This window comes from Nuphar pumila, chromosome 15, assembly GCF_984573655.1.
Source record: "Nuphar pumila chromosome 15, dmNupPumi1.hap1.1, whole genome shotgun sequence".
Classification (NCBI taxonomy): Eukaryota; Viridiplantae; Streptophyta; class Magnoliopsida; order Nymphaeales; family Nymphaeaceae; genus Nuphar; species Nuphar pumila.
This window is the reverse complement of record NC_143263.1, coordinates 503,857-528,028: the sequence shown is the minus strand read 5'-3', so window position 1 is coordinate 528,028 and position 24,172 is coordinate 503,857. Positions and strand designations below refer to the sequence as shown.

Genomic DNA, 24,172 nt, shown 5'->3' with positions numbered 1-24,172 from the left:
TTTAATCTATGCCACCCTCACCTATCTAACCTGAGTTAAGTAATTTAAAATACGAAAAAATACCCTTCTACTTTATCTTCAACCATTTAACTTGAGCCAAATATTTTTCAATGCTTTAATTAAATATATTTATCCTAGATCCGACCCCAAAATACGGAAAACTCAAAGTATAGGTAAGATTTATTTCTGATCCGGGTCAAAACTGTGATCCATTTCGGTTACTTGCAAATTCTTAATATTTAAAGGTGGGTGGAGGTAAGTTCATAAGCGTAAGAAGTACAATCATGACTAAGGGTAAGATAGGAATTTGAGAACACTTCAAAACGTTTTCCTTCATTGGGTGTGAGTAAGGTATACTTGACCAATATAAAAAAAAATGAGGACTATATCAGGAATTTTTAGAAAATATAGTACTCGACGTGAGATTTCAGGTAAAAGGTGTGTCTGAACCAGGAAATTACCCTATATCTTAACCTCAAACCGGGTGAGCAAGAAATGAAAACTCTAAAATAGGAAGCATACATGCGAAACCTTCATTAGGCATTATAAAAACAGTAAGTAGACTGCTAAACTGAAATTTCTGATTGTTGACACGATCAAATTCTCAGGTCTATCCTCGACAGCATCCCGGTATGCAATGTTCATATAAATCAACCATGTCAACGTTGCATTTGGTCGCTGAGCACAACTAGATGGAGCTCTATCTATCTGGTCATACGAAGATGGATGTTGAAACTCCTAAGTGGAGAAGTCGGTTTGCAGCAAGGACCAAAGGCAAGCAATTTAATGGTTCATCTTCTTATTTCACCATCGCATTTAATGGTTCATCTTCTTATTTCACCATGCTTAAATTTTGCCTTCCGCTTTCACCTGATCCAACTTTTAATTAATCATTTTGTTTTGTATAACTTTTATCCACCCCTTTTGTTTTTTACTTCGCTACTTTCAACCCTTCTTCCCCATCCTCACATACTAACACGACCCTCATTTGTATACACCACGACAGTCGTCATTTATAGTCACAATAGCATTTAATGGTCCTTTTTCTTTCATCTTCTCATTTCTCCTGTACTTTTTATTATTACCCGAGACTATCACCACAACTGCAGGTCCCCTCCTTGAAACAGTGAAACCGATTTGCGTCTCTAACAGTCAACTCCCTTTGGACAATCTTTGAAATGTATTGTGTGGCAATCTCCACACACACGGAGGTTCTTCATTATCAACAATGGAGTGCCTGGCTCGGTGTTCAGTAAACCACATGCTATTGCCAATCTTTCACTGTGCCCACATAGCACATCTCCCTTTTCATCTTCCTCCACATCATGCAGAACGAAGCTTTTGTCTGCAATATAACCATCCTTTCTCCCAGTCTTTCTAACAAGAGATAAATCTCCCTTGATTGTTCACCAAATCGATCACCAATTCCAAAAACATAAATCTTATTTTTTTATCCACTTATCCAGCTATATCCCGGATTCTTTCTCCATCCTCTTGCTCTCATTGCTTTCCTAACTTTTGAAACGTCGACATCCCACTTTCTCCTAGACGCGTAAAAGTTTGACACCAAAACATGGTACCCAGCATCATACAAATCATTGGAGTTAACAATCTTTTTTGAGATACGTTCAGCAATTTGATTTTCACCGGTTGTTCGACAAGCACTCAGCAAAAGCACCCCAAATACTAACATCAGGTTCCATGGGCATGGAACATATGAATTTTTCTGCCTCTGCTAGTTTCCCTGATCGGGACAGAAGATCAACCACACATGCATAATGCTCCATCATCTACCAGGCCAGCATGGCTGCACGCATACATAACAGCAACAAATGCAACACCGTCGGGTTCCACACCTATCTCCTCCATCTCCGTGAAAACCTCTAGAGCCTTCATCCCAAAATCATGCATCCCATATGCATAAGTCATTGATGTCCATGTCACAACATCTTTCTCTTTCATCCAAACAAAAATTGGCACGAATTCTTCAAATCACCACACTTTGAATACATCCTTCAAGACCAATTTTGAAAATGAACCCGTGAACTTCTTTCCCATGTCGTTTCGAGCCCAAGAAAGAACATGCAGGAAAGACACCTAATATTGTCGCTCTATCCAGTAGCACCCCTTGTGTTCATTTTCCTGAACATCTTCAAGCCCAAGCTGCAAGGCCCACTTTGAATGCTGCCTGCGATTATGGCACTCCAAGTCATCACATCTTTTATTTTGATGGTTTCAAACATTCTCATTGCGTCTTGTACGCTGCCACATTTTGCATATGAATCAATGATCAAATTGCCAATGAGCAAATCATTTTCAAATCCGGCCTTTATGATATCATTATGAATACTCTTTCCCATAAACAAGTCTACTGTGTGGCTACACACTGGCAGGATTGTCACAAATGTGACAGAATCCGGCATAACTCTTCATCCTCTTGAAAACCTGCAGCCCTTCATGGTAACATCCACCATGAATATATGCACCGATCAGAGCATTCCATGTCACCAAATCCCACTGACTCATTTGCTCAAATACTTCCTCACATGTCTTCAAACACCCACATCTCCCATACATTGTAATAAGAATGTTAACGTAGCATCAAACTCATACCCATTCTTGACCAAATACCCATGCACAGCTCTCCCTTGCTCCAAATCTTCGAGATGACCGCACGTATGAAGAGCGGCCGTCACAGTCAATAAATCTGGTTTGAATCCCAACATCATTCTACGAAAGAGTCCTATAGCTTCATGGTACAATCCGAATTGGGTATATACACTAGTCATCGTATTCCAAGTAAGTGTATCTCTCAAGGCATCCCGTAGAAAACACGGCAAACATCGTCCAAACTGTCGCATTTTGACTAGAGAGAGAGAAGAGCGTTCCCCACTGAAACACTACTCCCGATTCCAATCTCATGAGCAATGTCGTGAGTCACCTGCCCCTCCACCAAATCACACACACCACCACAAGCAAGCAAAACATGTTGGCGTATCTGCAGAAACAAACACAAAAAGCGTACCTGTAGATGCCATTGTGCAAGTACGGATGTTCGGCGTTCTCCTTAGCAGGTCGACGCCCATCATGAGCCCAGGCATTAAGTCGACAGTGAGCAGAACCCTGAACCCAATAAACCGAATATAGGCTAGGCTAAGGCTGTTACTGAATGACAATGTTCACTCATCATCCATTGCAACCAGCCACCCCTTTATATAGTGGAGGAGGGAGAGGAGATACAGTGAATGTGGACATTCCACACTCACGTAACCTCCTTCCTTATGGCATTAACTGCCCTCTATTATCATGCCCACTAGCTCACTAACTGCATTAATGTCAAAACCGGGTCACACAATGGATTGAACCTGATCCATATGTCCAACATTCTCCCACTTGACCCATTGACACTAAAAGTGCACTAAATCGAGGTTTATACCATTATCTCAATTTAATTCTTCATGTGGGTTCACATGCTACCCTTGATCACAAGAATGAATCATATGAGTCATGGAGATGAACACTCATTTATGAAATATCATATTTTCATGAACTACACTACAATTCACCTTCAGTGTCTTAGCATGTTGAAATTACCTTTATGAATAGGTTGGTCTCTTACCTATTCTATTGGTCCTTTAATATTGTTATTCTGTTATTCTCTCTAACCCATATGAGAGATCCTTTATGCAAAATCAGCAATATACAAAGTCATAGAGAATCAATAATTTTTCACAAATATGATCACATATAATGGTATTGTCATACATCAGAACGAATAAAAAAGACTCATCCCCTTTACATGTTGGGAATGTAATCCCGGTGCTAGCCCTTTAGTAAGGGGATCCACAGTCATTTCCTTCATCCCAATTGTATCAATACATACCAGATGATTCTCAATCATTTCTTTAACAATAAAGTATTTTAACTCCATGTGTCGACACGAGGTTGAGCTCTTGTTGTTATTTGAAAAGGACACGACTGTTTCATTATCACGAAAGATCTTTAGTGATCTCTTAATAGAGTCCACAATACCAAAACCTATAATGAAGTTTCTTATCTAAATAGTCTGTGATGAAGTCTCGTATAAAGCAATAAATTCTGCCTTCATGGTATAAGCAACACTGGTAGACTGCTTTCCACTTCTCCATGAGACAACATCACCCGTTAGTAGAAAAATGTATCCAGTAGTGAATTTTCTACTGTCAATACACCTTCTAAAGTTTGTATCAGAGTATCTAACGACCTCTAGGTGGTCAGCTTTCCTGTATGTTAACATATAATCTTCTGTTCCTTGTAAATAGTGCATGACCTTCTTCACTGTCTTTCAATACGCAACGCCTGAATTTAATTGATATCTACCAAACATTTCTACAACAAACACTATGTCAGGTCGAGTGTAGGTCTGCAAACTCCCAACTGTCGATGCATATGGGACAACTACCATCTCAGCCTTCACAATATCATCCCGAGGACAATCCTTTAAGCTTAATTTATCCCATTTCACTATGGGTGCTGAACCAGGAGAATAATTCTTCATCCCATATCTTTTAAGAACCTTAAGGATATAGATTTTTTGAGAGAGGCCAAGGACACCCTTAGTTCTTTCACGATGGATCTCGATTCGAAGGACATATGTGGCCTCACCCATGTCCTTCATATCAAAATGAAAGGAAAGAAAATCTTTTATTTTATATAATAGACTCAAATCATTAGTTGTAAGAAGAATATCGTCAACATATAAAATCAAAATTATGAACTTACTCCCACTAGTCTTTATGTAAATGCATTAATCAACAATGTTTTCAGTGAATCCAAAGTTCATAATTACCTGATTGAACTTTTTATACCACTGGTGGAGAGGCTTGTTTAAGTTCATAAATTGACTTCTTCAATTTGCAAACTAAATTATTTGAGTCATCTATACTGAAACCAGGAGGTTATTGCATGTATACATCTTCGTCTAGATCCTCATTCAGGATAGTAGTTTTCACATCCATCTAATGTAGCTCTAAATCAAAATAAGCTACGAGGGCCATGATTATCCTCAACATTTTTCTAGCTGGGACAAGAGAAAAAGTCTCATTATAATCAATTTCCTCTATCTGTGTGAAACCTTTTGCAACAAGCCTAACCTTGTACCTCTTCATATGACCTTTAGAATCTGTTTTGATTTTATAGACCCATTTACATCCAACAGGTCTGACTCCATCAGGACGAGGTACAAGATCCCACACTTGGTTCTTTGCCATAGAGTAAAGCTCTTCTTTTATGGCATTGATTCAATATGTTGATCCTTCACTTTCAATGACATCTACAAATGTGAAGGAATCATCATCAATGTCTATAAGATCATTAGACTCTTGCAAATATACCACATAATCTAGATATATAACAGATTTCTTGATTCTCGTGGACCTCCATATAGGTGCTACAGGTGGTTCGAAATGAGCCTTTGTATCTTGTAGTTGTTGTTGTATATCCTCATTAACAACCGGATCTAGTTGAGATTGATGTTCATTGTCCAGACTTTCTCTTACATTATACAAAGGGACAATGATAGAAAAAACTGAACCTTTATGCTTCGTAGGTATGAAACCTGAATCTTGTAATTTCTCAAAATCAATATTTTGAGATACATTTATCCCAAGAAAACCATTTTCAGAAATCTTATTTTATATGTTTCCACTATCTGTAGTGTATGAGATGGACAATAAAATTCAAAGCCCTTTGACCTTTATAGATAACCAATGAAAATTTTACTAGTCATCCTAGAATCAAAGGCTTTTATATGTGGGTTATACAATTTAGCTTTTGTCAAATATCCCCATATGCGCATATATGACAAAGAAGGTTTTCGACCTGTCCATAACTTGTAAAGAGTCTTTTGAACAACCTTCGTAGGAATCTTCTATAAAATATGCACTGTTGTTCTAAGAGCTTCACCCCACAAGGTCAAAAGAAGGTTTGAGTGATTCAACATCGCTTGAACCATTTCTTTAAGCATATGGTTTCTTCTTTCAACTATATTATTCTGGTAAGCACTATCAGGTATGATACACTGAGGTACAATGCCTTCCTCTTTTAGAAATCGTGTTAATGGCCCTTCCTTTTGTCCAATCTCAATAAAGTGACCAAAATATTTGCCACCTCTATCAGACCTGACAACCTTAATAACTTTATCGATTTGTTTCTTTACTTCTTTTTTGAAGTCCTTAAAAACCTGAAAAACTTCTGATCTTCCAAATAATAAGTATATATATATATACCATGAGTAATCGTCTATAAAAGTGATAAAATATTTTTCACTTGTATAACATGGTGAAAAAGGGTTGCACACATCCGTATGCACTATCTTCAACTTTCCATTGTTGTATTTGACATCTTTCTTATATGTATTAGACTGTTTAGCCTTTATACAGTCAACATATGGCTCTATATTCATGAAATCAAGGGATCCAAGGATTCTCTCTTTCACGAGTCTTTGAACTTTTTCTTTCAAGATATGTCATAACCTTCGATGTCAAAGCAGATAGGATTGATCATCCTTTAGGTCATGTTTGTTGTCAATCATTGTGTTCTCAATGGAGTGAGATTCTCAAATTTGGAATTTGGTTCTTAATCGATGCAAACCATCACACATGTATGTAGAACCTATATTCATTGAATTTTTCATAATAATAAGCTTAGAATTTTTAAATTTAAATATAAAGCCAAACTTATCAAGTTTTGAAATTGAAATCAGGTTTCGACTATAAGATAAAACATAAAATGTATTGACCAAATCCAATATGAATCCCGACTCTAACATAATTTTGCAGGTTCCAATGTTATTGGCATGCGAACGCATCCTATTTTCTAAAAAGATGCTTCTTTCATGCTCTGTTGGTTCACTCTTATTCAAAAATGCCTGCAAAGAGTTAGCAATGTGTACCATGGCACCAAAATCAATCCACCAAATACGCAATGGAATATGAATTAAATTGCACTCATAAGAAACAAATGACTCATTACTTTTATTTTTGAGTCACTTCTTATACTTCAAACTGTCCATCTTCTTATGCTCCTTCTTTTTGCAGAAGAAACACTTCATAGAAAAGCCTCCTCACTGGGATTTGTCTTTCGCCCAAGAGTTGGAACTCTCCTTAGAGGCTTTCTTCTGATTCTTCCTCTTAAAGGAGCTCTTCTTTAGCCCTGACCTCAGTTTATTCTTATGAGAGGCCATATGTGCACTTGGCACCCTCTCACCCTTCAATCTCTCTTCTACTTCAACACACTTGGCCAAGAGGTTATTAAAAGACCATTCATCATTATGTGTATTATAGGAGATTTTGAAGGGTTCATACTCAATAGGTAACAAGGTTAAGATCAGATGGACCAAGGAGTCAGAAATGACAGACTTCATGTCATTCAGTTGAGTCGTAATATTTTTCATTTCCAAAATATGTTGTCGGATGTGACTGTCATCAGAATATTTATAGACACTAATTTGGACATGAACGTACTAGCCCTTGCCTTATTAGAAGTGATGAATTGGGCTTCAATGGCTCTCAAAAATTCATTTACTGTTCTGCAGTGAGGAATAGTGTCTTGAATATTCTTAGTCACTCGAAATTGCAAAAGCAATAAGCTAAGTCTGTTTGAGCGCTCTCACTTCTTATAGGCAACCTTCTAATCGGTTGTGCTCTGCTCTGTAAGAGCGGGAGGTTTGTTAATTTTAAGGGATAGATCTAGATCCATATAGCCCAAAGTGAATAACATAAAATTTTTTTAATCAGAAAAATTTGTTTCGTTTAAAAATGAGATATTACTAGAACCGCCGATAAGAAAGGAACCTGATACAACAAGGAATGAAAACAAAAAGATATTATTATTATTACTCAAATGAGACTTGTGATGAAAAGCTAAAAGTGAGACTCTTTATTTTTACCTTTTCTGAGACAAGCACAATTGAGTCATTATCGTTCTACTTTGGTGAAAACGACAATACTCATAGTTACTCTATCTCTGCAATTCATAAGGAATTAACTTTAGTTGGTGAAACTAACAGATCATGTAACCAGAGGCAAATCAGCATTGTACCTTTAGGTACGAACATGCTTCATGGGCTGGAATACACATATACTATAACAACCTGTGTGAATTTGGAATACAACAACCTATATTTGGGTAGAATCGTTGTTTCATAAACTCACACACAATCATAATTATGAATCTTAATACGGTCCAAAGAAATCGCAATCAACACAACTCAAATCTCTTTGGTGATTACATGAATTGGTCAATTAAGATCTTTTACAAAAAATATATTCGTATTATGGAGCATGCCCATGCACACATGTAAATGCATGACAAAATACAAGTTCATGCTTCAACTAATATGCATAAACTAATTATCATGAATTTAGTCATAATTCATGCTTAAAAATTTCATGCATAACTTAACCAATATATAACACATAAATTAGTATGCATAAGTCATACTTTCTTAATAATAAACACTTTATAAAGCATGAAAAATAACAAAATCATGCTCATATGGGTAACACCCGGGTCCTCAAGTTGAAACCGATCTAAAAATACCCCTAACCAGTCTGAAACAGCCGTGAACCGGTCATCCAAGGGTCTGAACCGGTTTTGAACCTTATGAATCGATACCAAGTATAAACAAAAGTTCATAAAACCCTATAACCGACTGCCAAAATTCCTGTATCTTCATAGATTCATGAAAATAGGGTCTCTATATCTCAGAACCGGTGAAAAACTGAAAGGAACCAGTCAAAAATGGCTCTGAACTGGTCTAAAAAATGGCCGTATCAGTTACAGATCTGATTATGTCCAAATAGTGACTGGATCCTGTTATGGATCCAATCTGGTCCAAACAAGATCCAGACCTTGTTGAAGCACAGGTTTGACCCGATTCAAACTGGACCCGAGTCTGACCCGGTCTGAACGAAACCTGGGTCAAACCTGGTCCAAACTGGACCTGGATCGAACCCGGGTCTGACCCGGACCAAGCCCGAACCGAACTTGATTCGGTCTACCCGGGTCAGACCCAAAATCATTATGGGTCCATGTCCGATCCAATTGAACTAGCAGATCTGATCCACCCAAAATGGTCTTGGATCGGGCCTATCATCAGGTCAGAATGTCGGACCCGATCCAATTCCATTATTAAAACAGAAACCCGAGGGTTTCTATTTACAATGTCTGAGAAACTGAAAAGGTTTCTCTCTTCTAGGTTTCACGGTGACCCACGTCGCCCGACAACAATAACCGGCTACCTACGTCGTTTGAGCGGCAGCCAGAGGTCACCAGCACCGACGGCCAGTCGAAAGGCTACCGACAGCAGCCCCCTGACAGTCTTTGACGACGTCTACTCCCACCTTGCCCAACGGTAGAGGGAAACACAGAGAATGGGGGGAAAGGGGTGTTTTAAAACTCTTATTGCCACATGTCGCTGGACGGATGCCGGCGATTTGGCGAAAACAACTCCTCCTCTCCAGCGATGACCCTAGCATCGACAAAACCCCCTGCAGCCCGACGACCATAGGTAAAACCCTTAAGCCAACTATTTTTTTTATCTCCTGTTTGATGTTGGTGATGGTCGGCCGATAATCGAGCTACGTCGCACCACGACGATGGGTTATTGCCTTCAACCGGCGACCTGCTATCGACTATCAGCATCTAGTGCCACCAGCGAAATCGTCGGCGGCCACTAGTTTCTCAGAAAACCCATTTCGATGACAAACAAACAACATAAATTGGATCAGGTTAGCCGGGAAACGCTGTCACCCCATGGCGACAGTCGCCGAAGTTTAGGCGATTGTTTGCTGAATACAGATGAGCCACCTCGCCCCACGGCAACAGGTTCAATATGATACGGTCGCCCCACAGCGGCATACGTTTTCAACCTATGACTTACCTCACCCCACGATGACAGTCGCAACAAACACTAGCAGGCCTGCACAACGAAAATGCGTGATGTGGGTCCATATCCCAATATTGGCATTTTTGTAGAAACAAACACAAAAAATATACCTATAGATGCCATTATGGGAGTGTAGGTGCTCGACATTCTCTTCAGTCGATCGACGCCCACGATAAGCCCAGGCCTTAAGTCGACGGTGAGTAGAACCCTGAACCCAATAAACTGAATGTAGGCTAGGCTAAGGTTGTTACTGAATAGCAATGCTCACTCATCATTCATTGCAACCAACCACTCCTTTATATAGTGGAGGCGGGAGAGGAGGTACAATCAATGTGGACATTCCACATTCACGTAACCTCCTCCCTTATGGCATTAATTGTCCTCCACTATCATGCCCACTAGCCCACTAACTACATTAGTGTCAAAACCGAGTCACCCAATGGGTTGGACCCGATCCATATGTCCAACTAAACACTCCCCAATGTAAATAAATTAGGCTTCAAGCTAAACAATCTAAACTCGCAATAGAGACGCAATGCCTCCTCCCATTGTTTGTTTGCCCCATAACCAGCAATATGAGCATTCCATGATACCAGATCTCGTTGTGGCATTCTAACAAACAACTGGTGCACATCGCGGAGACTGCCATATTTAGCATACATATCGATCAGAGAATTTGAGACATAAGCATCGAATTTGAAACCCAACTCGATCGCCCGTTCGTGCAACTTCTTGCCCGTTTCCCAATCGATTAGTCTGGCGCACATGCTTACCAGAGAAGGAAACGTGAATCTATCTGGAATTAGACCCAAATTCTGCATATGAGAGTAGGTCTCCAGAGCATCAAAGAAATACCCATTGTGGGTATAGGCTCTAGTGATGGAATTCCACAAGAAGACGTTGGTGGTAGGAGAGATTTGCCATAAAACCAGGCTGGAGAGGTGTGGGCCGTGTTTGGCGTAACTGGCAATGAGCTCTCTGGAGAAGAAGGCAAGCTGGTGGAGACCGAGGACGACGATGCGTGCATGGATATGATCAGTCGCTCTTAGATATTTTGAGGAAGAGATTTCCTTGGTGATCGCCGCGAGTACGCTGTGGGGAAGGTGGTGAACAGAGGATGAGAAGCTACAACAGAAACGCCTCCCTATTAGTATCAGGCGCCTCATCAACTAACCAACCACGTCTCATGAGTCATGAAATTTTATGTAGGGGTGTCAATGGATCGGGTTTGATCAGACCCGATCTATACCAAACCCTATGGGTCAGGGTTTGGTGATAAATAAGAAGGCCCAATTAATATATGAAACTCAGTATGGTTTTTCTTCTTCTTCTTTTTTGTTTCTTTGATTTTCATTATTTAGGATTTTTTTCATTGCAGGGTTTCTTTAATTTTCAATGATTAAAGCTTTGAATCACATTTTTAAAATTAGCGCTTTTTTTAGTTAATTTGATTAGAGTGTTTTCTTTGATTTTTATTGATTGGGGTTTTAAATCAAATTTCTTAAATTAGGTTTTTTCGGTAATTAATTTGATTAGGATTTTTTCTTTGTTTCTCACTGATTGGGGCTTTGAATCAAATTTCTTAGATTAGTTTTTTTGTAGTTAATTTAATTAGGATTTTTTCTTTGATTCTCATTTATTGGGTCTTTGAATCAAATTTATTAAATTAGGGCTTTTTATAGTTAATTTGATTAGGATTTTTTTTCATTGATTTGGGCTTTGAATTAAAATTTTTTTATTTAAGGTTTTTTATAGTAAATTAGATTAGAGCTTTTCTTGTATTTGATTAGGGATTTTGTTTTTTTTGGTAAGGGTTTGAATTAGGGCCTTTTATTTAATTTTATAATTTTTTCTTATAGTTTAGGGTTTTTTGTTTTATTTTATTATATTTTGAGGTTTTATGGTTTAATATGGTTTGATAATTTAATTTTTTATAGTTAATTTGCTTGTAGGGTTTCATATTTTTATGATAACTTTCATAATTAAATGTGATATGACATTGATTAAATCCTTTATATAAAAAATATAATTTTTTATTTTTTCTCAAATTGTAAACATTTTTTAATTTTTAGATCCAATCCGAGATCTATATCTGTGGAAAAAAACTATAATAAACATGTTAAAACACTCATATGGTTGGGCGGATCGAGTGGTACGATCCAAAACGAAGTTATCTACATCATTATTCATGTGTCTTCATGTTGTCCGCACACAACGTAAAACAAACATTGGACACAAGAAGCACGGTTAATTATACAATCGAAACAAACATTTTTTGCTCGTTCATTTCATCCAATTCTGGACAAGCCATCAAACAAGCCCTGAGGGAACCAAGAGGAAGGAAGGAAGGTACTTGCATTGAGTAAGGGGGGCCCAAGGAGATGAAGCCTCTTCCAAAACCACCCGTCCCAGCTTAGCCAAGAAGGCTAAGTTGTGATCTCGTAAAAGTTTGATCCTCAAACCATCTTTATCTTTTGACTTGCATACCTTGTCCCAAGCAATCAAATGAAAGTGGCAGTTGGAGATGAAACTAAAAGATATTGGTTCATCATTTTTAGAAAATCACTGAACTTGAAAGAAGGAATCTGGACGTCTAATAGATGGGCAAAGATGAAAGGATAGACTTTATGAGTACCAACATTTCGGTCATAGAGAGATCTCTGTTGCACCAGTTTTCAAGTCCACTACAAAACTTTTTTAATGAAGGTTTGCATAGGGCTAAGCTGAGATGACATTTAAATAGGGATATTTGATGGAGAGCTGAGATCATTGTCACCCGCTAAGAAAATCAATATTATGTAGCCAACTTGGAGAAATGTTAGAAGAAAGTTGCACGGATTTTTCAATTTTAACGGAGAGCCCAAACTTCGCTTCGAATTCATGAATAATATCTAGAAAGTTGTGTCTTGTCCCGAATGATAAACAGGGCATCATCCGCAAAAAAAAAGAATTACTCCAACAAAAGCCCTGAATATTCACTGGATGAAAAAGGCCTACTCCCTCTACTAGGTTCAATCGGTGATTGAGCCAAACTCATAACAAGGAAAAAGAGGAACGGGGATAATAGATCCCCATGCCTCTATTATTGGGGAATTCATGGTCAGGCTCTCCATTAACAACCACAACAAATTTAGGATTAGATACACATCGCATAATGTGGTGTATCCAGCCTTGTGCAAACTAGAAACGACAAAGGGTGTCTTCTAAAAAAGTGTCAATTCTTATAGTTATAGGCTTTAGCAAGGTCTGTTTTGAACAGGACACCATAGAAGCCACAAGTTCGTGGTCAATGAGAATGCTCTCATGAATATTTCAACCCCTTAAAAAGTCTTTGATTTTGAGAAATTATGTGTTGAAAGAATGGGGTCATACCAGCAGTTACCACTATCTTGGTAATGATTTTGTACAAAAAAAATTGCACGGGCTAATGGGACGGATTTTGGGCCCCAACTTCCTTATCGAAGAGAACCATGTGGGTGGTGTTGATGCTAGCGAGGATTTTGCCTATGGAAAAGAAGTCCTGAATGGCCTCACAAACATCCTTAAGGACTAAAAGGAGGTGAAAAAGCTACCTGGGAAGTCTCCATCAAGAATGAATACCGTTGAAGATATTTTCTCTTCTGTGATGGGTTGTAGAAGATGTTGGAGTAACCCACTTTAAGTGGAAGTTACCCACGTCCAGGATTCCTCTAAAGGTGTCCCTTCTGATAAACTATGTGGTTAGAGGGAACAATTATCTTAAATGTTCCCCAATTAAAGCTATAAAATCGGGTGTCAATGAGAAACCCGTATCAAGAAAAAGATTAGGCAAATATCCTTTTTCTGAGATTTCACAAAAAGAGGAATAGGATCCTGCTCAGCATTGCTGAAGGTGCCTGCGCTCATTGGAAGGCTGCAAACGGCTGAGGAGAAAACTTCCCATGTTTCTTTTGCTCTGTGAAACACCGTCAGCCATTGCCTGACTGGAATGGCCTCTTCAGGTACACTGATGGGATTTTTGTAATCGTTATTTTAAAACCTTATTTTATCGTTGAAAGTGTTTTGAAAAATCACCAATCAAGTAATAAAAACCGACTTTTCACTTTCGTAGTGAGTACGGGTTGAATCCTCAGGGAACGGGATACATTCAAATTAAATCTAAAACTTCAATTTATTAATATCGCAAATGTTTACAACTAGGTTAACAATACAATTCTAATTGAACTACAAACTAAAAATGGAAATGAACTGAAATAGATTGTTAAGTCTTCTCCGGATCGTCAGGGGTAATTTTGTCTTTTTGCCACACGTGCATTTGCACTCACATTCTGAATACACCTGTTGATGTGTTTCTGACTTATCAACCTAACACAACGAAAGTAAAAAGTCAATATGTAGTCAATAATTACTTCTAAATTACATCTACAACCACTTCTGAACTAATTACTAAATTAAACTATAATTAAAAAGAAGGATAACTAAAACTGTAATTTCTAACTAAATTAACTAATTAAATAAACTCTAACTAGTCTAACTATTGTTAGTATATTAACTACATGCTAGAAAATACTAAAAACTATAGAAAATCAATAAACTAGCTAAATGACTGCTTTGACCTTGTTATAGTGCAACATGGATTTGATAGGTTTCTACAAACATGGAGTTTGACGGGGCAGACAAAATCCAATTTTTTGAAGATTTTTCTTTTGTTCTCTTTCTGGCAGATTCACAAATCTGTCAGACTTTACGGATCTGAAAAACTCATTCGGAAGCTCCGGATATAAGCGTTTCAAGTTCGTAGAAAATCTGGAAATTGTTTGTCCCAAAATTTTAAATCGTGAAAAACCTATTTTTGAAATATGCTTAAAAAACAAATCAAATCAACTCGAAACGAGTTGAAATTTGGTTTGCAAATAGTTAACCTACTAATGAATAGAATAGTACAGTAGTTTCGAAAAAACTCATAAAATCTTCACCTAATATAACGAGTGAAAATCAATGTAAAATTCTGGATTTGAATTCAATACACTATTCATTTGTCAAAACCCAATTTATGCACTATCTATTAGAATTTTATGTAATTGCAGTCATATACAGCCTAATACTAACTACTAACAGAAAATACAACTAATTACACTAAGAAAATAAAATCTAAATTAACTACCTACATTACCTGTGAGAAATATACATTAATGCTAGAGTAAAATGCTAGGTTAAGCTAAGTTAAACTAACCTTCAAATATGAATTACACTAAGTTAACTTGTTGACATTAACTAACTTGCTGTCATTACTACATGTAACTAATTCATTAACCTTGAAAAAGGAAAATTAAGTATAACACTAACTACAAATTCAAGTCAAATACTAACCTAACCCTAACCCTAACTAGTGCTAATGTAACAATCAACTAATTCGTATATAACATGCATTGAATCAATCTAAAATAGTACCTACTCCAGACACTACTTAACAGGAAAAAGCTACTGAAGACTAATACTAAAACAACATTCAAACAACAAGTAATCAATCTTTCTCATTCTTTGCAAAACACCCAAATCGGCTAATATGGAAATGAGACGAATTATTTCTAATACCTCCTTAAACTAATTTCCCCCAATAAAAACCAGTAAAGGAATATTAATATAATCTAAACTACCTTACTAACAACAATTAACTGAATATTATAACAATGCTAAAACATAAATTAGCATCCTAATATGACACTTAATTCAAATAGCATCTAAAAACACCTAACAGGAAAACTACAACTAGACAAAGCTAATTCAAGATTTAATCCAACACACACGCAACCCCAGCAAGTAAAACTAGCCTAATAATTAACTAATGCTGATTTAAAAGATGTACTAATAACACCCTACTGCTAAACTAGAAAAGAACTAAATATATCCTCTTTGAAATCGCCCAAATCGGATAGCATGAGGGCAATTCGATTACAATAAAAAAAATGAATCAAAGACAAGGAACTACCAACCTACATTATCTATGCTTTATAGTTCACTGTAGAGTACTAAATGCTAATTCAGAACATGCTGACAAGAAAAATATGAACAACGAATACGCTTACTTGCCAAATGCCCAAATCGGTTAGGAAATCCTACCCGATTTTTGCATTTTGAATCTACCTAAAGCAAAACAATAATTAAAACTCAAGCAACACTTCTACGGAATCAAAATCACTTCCTACACTACAGAAATAGAAATTAACTAAAACTAATTACTAAACTAAGGGCCTAAAGTAGAATACTACAGCCAGCTAGAAATAATCTCGCCGGCCATGAGCGCAAAAGGAAAAAAACGAATCTAATTGGTTAAAAAACATCAAAACGCATAAATGGAAACAAAAACACATTCCTAGACTCGATCTAGTTGTTGTTCGACACACCAACACAACTATAATATGGTTGTAACAAAATTAAAAATGTAGGCAAATAAAAATAGAAAAATGAACCACACACAAATAGGTTTTTACACTATAAGAAAAGAAGGGAGGAAGACGCACCTAAATCCAGACGTCCGACGAATGGAGGGGTAGACGGGGAGCAGAATCTGCCTTGAATACATGCCCAAAAGAGCCCTCGGTGGTGTTGGGTTGTTCTCTTTGCTGCTGAGTGCTGGAAGTCGCCGGATGGAGATACCTCGAAGCGTGGCGTGTTGGATGGTGGTGTAGAGGGCCGGAGAGGAAGAGTCGGCTGGTTGTGGAAGGGCAGACAACACCCTTCACAACTGGTGTACTCCACGCTGAGCTTCAACCTGCAAGAACAACATGAGACTTCAGCTGCAGCAAGGGGAGAAGCATGGTAGTTATGCAAGAGGGAAATGGAAGAAAAGGGGCGGCGGCTCCAATGGAGTTTGTGATTTTCAGCAAACCCTAAAGGAGGAGGAAGAAGGTGAATGTAGGGTGGATGAGAGAGGAGAGGGAGGAGAAGCAGTCGGGCTGCTTGGGCATAGATTCCAAGGCAATGACGCCCTCATTAGAGCGTCTCTTTGTTTTTATACAAAGAGCTCCTCTTTTTGGTATTTCCAAAAAGAGAATTAAAAAAGAAAATATAGCTAGGCGCCACTTTGTAAGGGGGTATTTAGCAAATGTTTTCAAAAATCGAATTTGAGGTTTGAGTGGGTTGGATTGTGAGGTTTTGGCCTAGATCCAAGGCCCAAATGGTCATTTGGATCCACTTTGACCCATTTCGCCCCGAGGTCTAACCCATTTCACTAAAAATGTGATATCTCTCTCGTTTTAAGTCCGATTCAAACGAAATTTGAACCATAGCTCAATGGCATCTAAATGCATCTAAGTGCGGGTTCTAAACCTATAAATGATACATTTATGCAATAAAAATATATTATATTTATGAGTAATTAATGCATCATCATACACCTCCAACTCTTTTTATGTGCAGGCTCAATAATGGGTTATGGGCCCACGCTTCCTCTGCATGCTGAGTTTATGCCTTTACCGATTAAGGTTTTTCGGTCTAACTGTCGTTTGAGTGACAACGCACCCCCTTCAAGTCCTCAACCATGTCAGTTTCTTAAAGAAGGGAGGCGCAAACGCCACATTCGGGTTTCAGACGGGCAATCACATGCCAGTTTCAGGAATGCTGGATGTTAAGCCGGTTGTTTCCCAAAAATGCCCAAAAAAAACTTTTACCTCCAGTTGGGTGTTGATCAGAGTTGTTATCCGCCGGCCAGGGCTTTTCCTGTTTTTTCTCCCTTGCAGGGCGCTATTGATAGGCCACATCGTCTTGTTGATGATGTCACCGGCCATGGAAGTTACCGACACATCTACTACATATCAGATTGTTGTAGGTATCGCCTCCCCTCCATCGTCGGTCAGGGTCATCGGCTACAACAAAGGTGGTGGAGGCTGATGTTTCTTTTTTCGATAGAGATGCTAACCCTAACCGGTTGCCGGACCGTCGGCGACAGTGCTCTCTGAGAGAGGGAGAGAGAAAGTCGGAAAAGAGTTTTTATACTCTTAGGTCGGGTCCATGTCTAGACCCGACCCTGCCCCGTTCGTATCGATCCATTAAAAATGGATCAGGTCCAAGTTTTGGGAGTAGGATCTGGTAACTCCAGAACCCAATCCAATGAGTTCTGGATCTGGATCGGGTCCTTATCTAGATCCAAACTTAAATTACTCGATACCGATCCATAAAGTTTTACGGATCGGATTCGGGTTTTTGGATAAGACTTCCAAGGATCTTGCGACCCATATCCATTTTTATTTTGGATTCGGGTTGGGTTTGTGAAACTCGATCTGGGTTATGGATCCATACCCGGTCCATTGAGTTCTTTTGGGATCCATAAAGTTTTACGGATCGGATTCGAGTTTTCAGATAACACTTCCAAGGATCTTGCGACCCATATCTATTTTTATTTTGGATTCGGGATGGGTTTGTGAAACCCGATCTGGGTTCTGGGTCCATATCCGGTCAATTGAGTTCTTTTGGATCGGGTTATTGTTCGGATCTGAATCTGTTGACCTATACCAACTCATAAGGATTACTGGGTTGGATCCAGATACAGGGTTACGGGTCTCAGGACCCAAATCCAAATATTTTTGTATCTCTGGATCGGATCCGGGTAAGATGGATAAGGTTTTTTCTATGTCAGATCCAAAATTCGGTTAAAACCGGATTGCATGGTTCTGGACCTGACAGCATGACAAGACCGAATCCACCGCACTGTAACAGTGCCAGATAACCTTTTCAGTCAGTTCTGATTAGTCCTAAACTGATTCGGGTCTCTCTGGAATCGATTCTCAGTCATCTGAGACCGGTTCAGTGTTACCGAGACCGGTTCGGACTATTACAGACCCAGTTCAGTGATTTTTGAACCAATTCAGAGGTTTATTTTAATCGGTTCATACAATTTTAGGATCGGTTCAAGGGTTTTGTCACCGGTTCGTGAGGTTTAAGAATCGTTTTGGGGGTTTTTGGTACCCAAAGGTGTCATATGTTGATGGTCTAGCTTCACATGAGTTTAAGTTTTACCAGTTATTGTCGGTAGGCGCAATGATTATGCGTATCAGAGCTCTTACCAAAGTAGGGCTCCGATGACCCCCTACACTCGCCCGAAAATAAGCATATTCAAGGACTTTTATTTATTATTTTTCCCATCAGGTCTGTCTCGTATATATTTTCTTTTGATACATGTCATTTTTCATACAGTTTCTGGTTCTGTAATTTTAGATGCCTCGAATACTATTCCTTTTCTTGATGGATCTAATTTTACTTATTGGAAAGAAACTGTCCTTTTTACATTACGGTATATGGATTTGGCCTTAAGAATGGATGAGCCTATTGCCCTGACAGATCAAAGCACTGTTGAATAAAAGAGTGTTTTTGAGAAGTGAGAGCGCTCGAATAGACTTAGCATGTTTCTTTTGCAATCTAAGGTGGCTAAAAATATTCGTAGTGCTATCCCGCAATGCAGTTCAGTGAAAAAATTTCTGAGTGCCATTGAGGCACAGTTTATCAGTTTGAATAAAGCCCAGGCCAGTACCCTAATGTCAAGACTTATATCTATGAAGTATTCTGGCGGGGGTAATATTCACCAGCATATTTTGGAAATGAAGAACATAACATCTCAGCTGAATGACATGAAGATGACCAATTCTGACTCATTCCTAGTGCATTTGATTCTGGCGTCCTTATCTTTGGAGTATAAACCTTTCAAAATCTCGTACAACACACATAATAATGAATGGACATTCAATGAATTTATGTTCAAGTGTGTTGAAGAAGAAGATAGATTAAAAGGAGAGAAGGTGCAAAGTGCACATATGGCTTCTTATGGATTTAAGGTAGGACCAAAGAAGAATGCATTTAAGAAAAATGCTAGGAAGAAGTCAGCAGAAGATAAGACATCTTAAGGCAAGTAACCCGGTTCTGCTCCCATAAAGTGCTTCTTTTGCAAGAAGAAGGGACACAAGAAAACAGATTGCACAAAGTACAAAAAATGGTTAGAAAATAAAGGTAATTTGTTATTTATTTCTTATGAATGTAATTTATTACAAATTCCTGAAAATAGTTGGTCGATTGACTCTGATGCTACTGTTCTTATTTTCAACTGTCTGCAGTCATTCCTGAATAAAAGAGAACCAACAATGCATGAGAAGAGCATTTATTCGGGGAACAAGATGTGTTTGCAAGTGAAAGGTATGGGACCTACAAGATCACTTTAGATACAGTCATAGGTTTGGATATTTATGATATCTTTTATGTTTCATCATATAGTAGAAACTTAATTCCAATTTCAAGACTGGATAAATTTGGATATTGCTTTAAATTTGAAAATTCTAAGTTATTCATTTACAAAAATTCTATTGAAATTGGTTCTGCATTAGTTTATGATGGTTTGTATAAATTAAACGTGAAGATCCAAATTCAGGAGTCTTTGACTTCTGAATACGCATTGGTTGAGAATAAACGTAGCATGATAAATAATAAATCCTACATGCTTTAGCATCGAAGGTTGGGTCATATCTCTGAAAAGATAATAAAGAGACTTGTAAACGAAGGAATCTTGAAATCTTTAGGTTTTACTGATAATGACCCGTGTGTTGATTGCATAAAGGCTAAGCATACAAACACATATAAAGAGGGTGTCAAACGTAGTAGTGAGATATTGGAGATAGTCCATACGGATGTATGTGGACCTTTTACCCCATGTTACACAGGCAAAAAATATTTTGTCACATTTATTGATGACTATTCACAGTATATATATCTCTACTTGATTTATGAAAAATCTAATATTTTTCAGATGTTTAAAATTTAAAAAATAAGTAAAGAAACAAACCGATAAAGTAATTAAAATAGTCAGATCTGATAGAGGTAGTGAATATTATGGTAGGTTTACTGAGATGGAGCAAAGGGAATGACCATTAGCACGATTTCTTAAATAGGAAGGCATTGTGCCTCAATATATCATGTCTGGTAGTGCTTAATAGAATGATGTAGCTGAAAGAAGAAATCATACGCTTAAAGAGATGATTAGGGCTATGTTGAATTATTCAACTCTTCCCATTAAGTTGTGGGGTGAAGCTTTAAGGATAGCTGTGCATATTTTAAATAAGGTGCCTACAAAATCTATGCCTAAAACTCATTACGAGTTGTGGACAAGTAGAAAACCATAATTGTCTTATATGCACATTTGAGGATATCATGCGGAGGCTAAATTGTATAACCCTCATATTAAAGCCTTTGATCCAAGAACAACCAATGGATATTTCATTGGTTATCCAGAGAGATAAAAAATACATATTTTATTATCCATCTCATTCACCACAGATTGTTGAAATGGATGAGGTAAAATTTCTTGAAGATGGTTCAGTACGATTAAGTACACTTCAAAACCTTGGTTTTGAGGAAGTACAAGATCTAGTTTTACTACATGTTAAGAAAAACACCGAGAGATATCACATTATTGTCCCTAATGATGATGTGGTTGATCACCTGGTTGTTGATGCACAAATCTAAAATGAACTCATTATAGATAATGCAGAAGAGCATGAACATGATGAACAAATTCAATCTGAACCTATAGAACGACCTGTTTGGAGATCCATAAGAGTTAGAAAATCTGTCATACATCTTGATTATGTAGTATATCTTCAGGAGCCTGATGATTTCATAGATATAGACGATGACCCGTTGACCTTTATGAAAGTTGTTGAAAGCAAACATTCTTCACACTGGATAGAAGCCATGAAAGAAGAATTGGACTCTATGGCTAAGAATCAAGTGTGGGATCTTGTCGAGTTACCTAAAAGAGTAAAACCCATAGGGTGTAAATGGGTCTTTAAGACCAAAAGAGACTTCAAAGGTAACATAGAGAGACATAAGACAAGATTGGTTGCAAAAGGGTTCACCCAGATGGAGGGCATTGACAATAATGAGACATTATCTCCTGTCTCAACTAAGGAGTCAATGAGGATAATTTTATCCCTCGTAGCTCAGTATGACTTGGAGTTACATCAGATGGATATAAAAACAATGTTCCTCAAGGGAGATCTGAATGAAGAGGTATACATGGATCAACTTCTTGGTTTCTCTGAAGATGATTATTTGGTTTGCAAGCTTAACAAACCAATATATGGACTTAAACAGGCCTTCCGATAATGGTATATTAAATTTTTCCAAGTTATTATGATTTTCGGGTTTACAAAAAATATTATTGATCAATGCTTATACCTTTAGGAAAGTGTGATTAAGTTCATTATATTGATGTTGTATGTAGATGATATACTACTTGCAACCAACGATATAAAGTTACTTGCAGAGACAAAACAATTTCTTACATCATATTTTGATATGAAAGATATGAGTGAGGCTGCTTATGTACTTGACATAGAGATCCGTCGAGATAGAGCAAAAGATTTTCTAGGCCTCTTCCAAAGATCCTACATAAATAAGGTATTAAAGCGATATGGGATTGAGAACTGTTCTCCTAATACAATACCCATATCAAAAGGTGACAAATTGAGCCTAAAGGATTGTCCACAGAACGATATTGACAAAGCACAAATGAATGTTTATCCCTATGCATCAGTTGTTGGCAGCTTGCAGTACGCGTAGACTTGTTCACGTTCAGATATATCTTTTGCAGTTGGGGTACTTGGTAGATTTCAGTCTAACCCAGACATATCTCATTGGAAGGCTTCTAAGAAAGTCTTGCAGTATTTGCAAGGAATAAAAGACTATATGTTGACATATCGTAAGGTTAATTACCTCGAGGTCATTGGCTACTCAAATGCAGACTTAGGATGATGCCTTGATAGTAGAAAGTCTACTATTGGGTATCTCTTCTTACTTGCTGGGGGCTCGATCTCTTGGAGGAGTGGGAAGTAGATGACCACTGTTGCTCACACCATAGAGGTAGAGTTTATAGCATTATACGAGATTACTTCGCAGGCCATATGGTTGAAAAACTTTATATCACAGTTAAAGGTGGTTGATTCCATTGAGAAGTCATTGAATGTCTACTGTGATAATGAAGTTGCAGTGTCCTTTTCGAATAACAATAAAAGTAATACGTCATGTAAGCATATGGAACTAAAGTACTTTGTTGTTAAAGAAAGGACAAAAAATCATCTAGTGCATATTGTTAATATTGGTACCAAATATATGATTGTTGATCCTCTTACTAAAGGGTTAGTACTGAGATTATATTCTAAACATATATTGAGAATGGGTTTGTTAAACTCTTTTTGATATATGCATATGAATAAAGTGACCACATACAGTTTATTGATTCTCATTATGGTTGCTTGTTGTTAATCTCATAAGGATCAAAGATTTAACTAAGAATCTGCAGAATAGATTTATAAAGGTCAATCTATTCATCAAGTCATTCCTATAAGGTTTTTAGTTAAGGGTTTATCATTGGGACAAGCGAGAATGTCGGAGTAACCTACGTTAAGTGGAAGTTATCCACGTCCAGGACTCCTCTAAAGGTGTCCCTTCCGATAAACTCTATTTTTAGAGGGAACAGTTATCTTAACTGTTCCCCAATTAAAGTTATAAAATCGGGTGTCAATGAGAAACCCATATCAAGAAAAAGATTAAGCAAATATCCTGTTTTTTGAGATTTCACAAAAAGAGGGATAGGATCCTGCTCACCATCGCTGAAGGTGCCTGCGCTCATTGGAGGGCTGCGATCGGCTGAGGAGAAAACTTCCCATGTTTCTTTTGCTCTGCGGAACACCGTCAGCCATTGCCAGACTGGAATGGCCACTTCAGGTACACCTCCAACTCTCTTTTATGGGCAGGTTCAATAGAAGACTCTCATTCTTTGTTATGGAAACAAGGGATCAAAGGAATTGTGATCTACTAGCTTGGAGAAAAAAACGGATGCTTCCTTGAAAATGTCCAACATTGGATCCATCCTCCCTCTAAAGCCAATGGATTTGTTTCCTCTGCATATTTCTGGTGGGCATTAAATGGAAAATAATGTGTTCTGATCCACTTCCTTGATCCATCTACATCTGGAAATCTGTCTCAAATTTAGAATGTCTGAAAGCTCATCTTGGCGGATGCCAATCTGGTCTTTCCTTCCTCGCCCACTGCAGTCTTCTTTCAAACTCTAAGATGAAGGCGGCCAACTGTCGCCAGTTTGGATGTCACGTGATAGAACCTTAGGACGGTGATTTGTGGCAACCCGCAAAGCATTACGATCGGACACAGACTTAGGAAGCAAAGTCGTGGGACAGCCAAACATCCAAGTAATCATTCACGAAG

General features: G+C 37.9%; 1 pseudogene; it reads right to left on the bottom strand.

Moving 5' to 3' along the window:
• Positions 1-1,081: 1,081 nt before the first annotated feature.
• LOC149814028 (pentatricopeptide repeat-containing protein At3g03580-like) lies at positions 1,082-11,227 on the bottom strand (annotated as a pseudogene).
• Between the last annotated feature and the right edge of the window lie 12,945 nt (positions 11,228-24,172).